This window comes from Chanodichthys erythropterus, chromosome 8 (genome assembly GCF_024489055.1).
Source record: "Chanodichthys erythropterus isolate Z2021 chromosome 8, ASM2448905v1, whole genome shotgun sequence".
NCBI classification, from domain to species: domain Eukaryota; kingdom Metazoa; phylum Chordata; class Actinopteri; order Cypriniformes; family Xenocyprididae; genus Chanodichthys; species Chanodichthys erythropterus.
Window position 1 is genome coordinate 38,419,265 of NC_090228.1, and position 5,813 is coordinate 38,425,077.

Consider the following 5,813-nt stretch of genomic DNA (forward strand, 5'->3'; position numbering starts at 1 on the left):
GCATGTCAACACTTCTCCAGGGCCCCAAAAATCCTCAGACCCCTGAGGGTTAAAGAATATTTGTAGGATGAGCGGGGGCCTCTAATGTAAATAGGTTGGGGTCTCTCATTCCACTTTTCAAAACAGACGAGATTCACAGCAAGAATTGATAAACAATATTGGTGCAGAGTTTGAAAATATTGAAGATGTATTGATCCCACCTGGGCGGAGAGCTATATGAAAACTGTATAAAAGATTGGGCTGGTTCTGCAGACCAACTAGGTTTTATTTGCTGGCATCAAAACTCCAAGTCTTGAATAGTGGTTTTTCACAGAGGCGAAAGAAACTACTATAAGACTTGTTTGGTTTGAAGATAAAAAGGTACCATATATATATATAATATATATATATATATATATATATATATATATATATATATATATATATATATATATTAATTCATGTAAAAGCATAATATCATCATCATTAGGCATACACAGCAGTCATAAATCATTACAATTCAAGTAATTTATTTATGGAAACTTGGAAGCCATATAAAGAACTTTTTTTATTTTTTTCCATCAAACGTACATTATTTACAAAGCAAAAAAAAAATGCTTTTACCATAGAATTTAGATTATTTTAAAGATATTTTTGTTTATTTAAAGCAGAATGCACTTAATTTAGATTTTTTTTGACTGAATGACAGTATTATGGGTACAGTCTCTCTATACCTCTGAAAATTGTCTCTTCAGTTGTGTTTTGCATGTTTCTGAGACAACAGGGAAACCTTTGTCATCATTTCCTTCTGATTCACTGAAGGCAACAACTGCAATTGAATGAATGAGCTCCCTTGTATCTTCCAGTGTATCAGATTGTAAAAGTTGTGCCATGGCTCATAGATAGAATTCTCTAACTCTGTTTTCTCTTTGTATTAGGCATTCCCACCGGCTAATGAGCTTGATGCAGTGTGCAACATCTACTCTGATGAAGCTAGGTGGTAGCTTTGGACTTCGGACTTCCTTGCCAGCACTCCAAAGCACTGATTGATGTCTGTTTTCAAGTCTGGGTAAGGAGTGAAGGCCTTAACCAGTGCTCCAAGCAAAGCCAAGGAGAAATCACAGACTGCCTCTTTGGGCACAGCAGCACCTGCTCATTGCCATTCAGTGAGCAAGTTGGCAATATAATTGATGGCGTGGCTCTCTGATAGCATTTTTTATTATATTTATGAAAAAAGCTAATTTTTTCATAAATATAATAAAAAATGCAAAAGGAAATGGCAAAATGATATGGCAACATCTAAATAAACTGCTTGGCCGTCAGTCAAATAAAAATAACAAGAAAATTAAGCTTCAAGTAAATAACATTATTATTAATGACCCCTTCTCCATAGCCATTAATCTAAATAGTTATTTCATAACCTCTGTAAAGGAGATTGCCCAACATTTTAGTCCATCTGTCTGCCCTGATAATATCAGTGACTCTGATCAGGCTATGTTCAGGATCACTGAAATTTCAGATCATGAAGTGGCCAAAATTATTACTGGCCTAAAAAACTCAAAAGCGCCAGATGCATTTGGTCTTAACTCAATTTTTCTGAAAGATTTTAAGGATTCTCTTGTACAACCAATCACCCATCTCCTTAACATGTCCTTTAAACATTCTGTAGTCCCAGCTGACTGGAAAGTAGCTGCAGTGACACCATTTTTTAAATCTGGTGCTAAAACAGACATGGTGAACTACTGACCTATAAGCATACTTCCTGTTATTTCCAAAATAGCTGGGAAATGGGTGGTTAAACTCCTCACAGCTCATTTGGAAAAGACTCAGCCCTCATTACATCCACTAAAATTTGGCTTTCGAATCCATCAATCCATCACACAGAAACTGCCCTGTGTGTGCTAATAGAAAACATAAAAATAACTTACTTGAAAGGAGTCCCTGTGTCGGGGCTGTCTTCTTGGATCTGAAGAAAGCCTTTGACTCTGTAAACAACCAGATCTTGCTGTCCAGGTTGACTCAGTTCAACATCTCTAATCAAGCACTCCAATGGTTAACATCATATCTTTCCCACAGGAAACAGTATGTGGTAGTTGACGGTGTAAAATCTTTGTTCTTAGACTGTGATGTTGGTGTCCCCCAAGGGTCTATCCTTGGGCCAATTTTATTCTCTCTATTTATTAATACATTACCAAATGCTTGTTCAAATGTCTTCTCGCAGATGAATGCAGATGACGCAGTCATCTACACTCAAGCCAAAAACTATCAGCAAGCTGCTGTTGATCTCACAGTTGCCTTGTCGTCTGTACAAGACTGGCTCAAGGATTCATGCCTCTTGTTAAACACCAAAAAAACGGTCTGTATGTACTTTTCAAAGCGTAATCCTGAATTGAATCGATCAAATATCTTTATAAACCGAGTAGAACTTGATCTTGTTCCAGAATTTAAGTACCTTGGGGTTACCCTGGATCCAACTTTGTCATTCAAAAGTCATGTAAAAAAATTGGTACAAGTAATTAAATTCAATAATCGTAATTTTCAACATATTCGAAACAATTTAAACATGAGTGCTGCTAAAACCTACTTTTATTCTATGATCATTTCTCATATAGACTACTGTTTAACTAGTTGTTCACTTGCTTGTTCCACAACACTAAAAACTATTGAAAATCTTTACAAAAAAAGCTTAAAAATACTTGACAAAAAAACCATTTCTCACCATCACTGTAATATTTTAAAAAAGCATAGATTATTGGATCTCAATAATATGATTAATCTTAAAAGAGCTTGTCTGATTTACAAGGCCCTACACTCCCTCGCACCACCACCGTTGAATGATTTTATTAAATATAAAGATAGCGCAGAAAGGATCACGCGAGCTACTACCAGAGGTGACCTGACAATACCCCACAGACGCACCACCTTTGGACAGACTGTGCTGTCTGTTCATGGTGGGAATCTGTGGAATTGTCTTCCATTAGCATTGAGAGAAATTTCTACGTATGATATTTTTAAAATTCAGATGAAGAATTGGCTCTGGTCAAACCAAACCTGTAGTCATTCTTAGTCGCAATCTATATTTCTATTTACATTTTTTTATTGGGAGATAACTGTATGTATGTGATGATTGTGCGTGTATGTGTAGAAACTTAGTGGAGTGTGTAATGAGTGGATTGTGTAATCATGTGAATTGTGTAAAGTGAGTAATGTGCAATGTGAAGTGTGTACAATAATTGTGGATTGTGCAATATGAGCATGTGCAATAATGTGATTGTGTAATTTTTTTTTTTGTTTTGTTTTGTTTTTTTGTTTTGTATATGAAACTTGGTTGTTTATGTATTGGCTCTTGTGATTACAGTCCTGGGGACAACGGATGGAAATTAGCCTTTGGCTACAATCCGGTGTGTTTACATCCATGTATTATCAATGTTTGTTCATTAACACACACTGTCCCTATTAAATAAATAAAATTAAAAATTAAAAATTTGCACTAATGGAACATGATCTCCCTGTGAACACAATACTCCTTGACACAAGAAGACATGCCCAGACTTTCCACAAGGTCTTCTCAGTCTTTTCACAACTGTACCTGTTGCATCAAAACTCACAAATGAACCAGAGTACTTGGATTTCATTTGATAAACTTGCATCTGAGATGGGGTCCAGTAATGGCAAAAAACCTATCAAGGCCTATGTCATGAATGCTTCCATTGTGGGGTACACTGTATTTTATTAGATGCAATGACATGATTGGGTCTTTGTCTCCAAGCTCTTTGTCACCCATCTCTTGTTTGACTTTTCTTAATGTTGCCAGATTTGGTTGGTGGCTAGGCTCTGGGTCACCAACGTCCATCATTTTGTAAGCCTTAGCTGCTCGCCATACATGTGCTGGTCTTCGGCCTTCCCAGAGTTCTTCAGACACACGTGTTCTCAGATCCTGATAACTTGCGTTTTGCTTTGCCAGTATGGAGACTGTCATCAACATTGCGAATTATGCATTTGAGAACAACTGGTTCATTATCTGCTGGCATGTTCTCTGCTGTTATACACATAATTGGACACTGCACAGAGTGTGATGCACATCTGTCTACATAGTGAGATGCAACATTTTGAAAAATATTTGCTCTCCTGAATCTAAGAGTGCATGAGGTCTTGATATTTTTCCAAATCTCCTCATACATGACGTGTGTCCATGCACCATGTTTCAGGATGGTGTATTCTCTTTTACATGTGTTGAGAGATTTTTCATTGTATGAAACTTTTTCAGGACAGATTTCTTGCCATCCTTGATGAGAGATACTTATCTCAAATGTAATGTTGCAGCACTGACCTTATGAATTTTTGTCTTCCTTTGACTCTGGTGACTGGAAATCATCCGAGCTTTCTTGTGAGCTGTTAGTATTTGGACCTTGATATGGGATTTTCAATTTTGCCTAGCTCAAGGATTTGCCATATGTTGTGCCTGTTTATTTTGACAATAGTGTAAATGTTCTTTGGTGAAACTTTGTTTAGTTTTTGGCTTAAATCTGCCCACACCTTTTCTGTTGGAACTGCTGAATCATCAGAAATTCTGCAGGTATTGTGAAGCAAGGACAATAGTGAAAAATGGCAGATGGAGCAATAATAACTGACATGATCCATGATATCATGATATTTTTAGTGATATTTGTAAATTGTCTTTCTAAATGTTTTGTTAGCATGTTGCTAATGTACTGTTAAATGTGGTTAAAGTTACCATTGTTTCTTACTGTATTCAGAGACAAGAGCCATGTCGTTATTTTCATTATTAAACACTTGCAGTCTGTATAATTCATAAACACAACTTCATTCTTTATAAATCTCTCAAACAGTGTAGCATTAGCCACGTTAGCCGTGCAGCATACTATCAAATTCCTTCAGAATCGAATGTAAACATCCACAAAATACATGCCATATCTACGTGATCTGATATGCTGCATCATGAATCCATTTTGAGAGTTATATTGTGAACTTCTGTAGTATTTATTCAATTTTTAATGGAGTCACGAGTTTGGGGGCGGGGAGCGCGATCATTTGAAGGTGTACACACACCAAATCAGAGCATTTTTAATCCCACCCCAAAATAGGCAGTTAAAACATGGTATAATAAAAAAATCTATTCTTTTTTTGAGCAGAAACTTCACAGACACATTCTGGGGACACCTTAGACTTATATTACATCTTGTGAAATCTAGGGAACCTTTAAATCTGGCCACTTCTTCATATTGTCTACGTTACCCACGTTGACGATGGATGGGACTATATGAGACCATCTTCAGGAGGCATCTGAAAGGAATTGTCATACTCACCGGAATGCTGCGGAGGAAGTGGCAATCCAGTCACCGTCCCCCGGATGAGTGTACCTCAATGGCGAGCTGAAGATGGCTTCTTGAAGCTGAAGGAAAAGATTCTGAGACAATGGAGTTCAGCGCCGCCCTATAGTGCGGAGAGCCCGCCTCTATTTCGCTTGAATGCCATTGGCGGGCGGATTCTTGCCCATGACATTTCATAAGGCCTCAATAGATTCAGGGAAGGAGGGGATAACCCCATAGCGCCACCTTCTGGACATCTGCATTATATCTGGTTTGAAATTCTATTATTTCTTCTATTTGTGTATTCTATGTATAATGTTCACTCATGTTATTATTGCTCTGGTTATTTTTTGCAGCTACAACCTTAAATATTAGTTTTACAGTTTGCTGAGATTGTGTAGCCTATAGGCCCTTCTGAATATATGTGCGATTAACACTTTCTCGCCATTTGTTTAATTACTATTCAATTGTAAATTTACAAAAATATCTATAATTCTGTTAAGC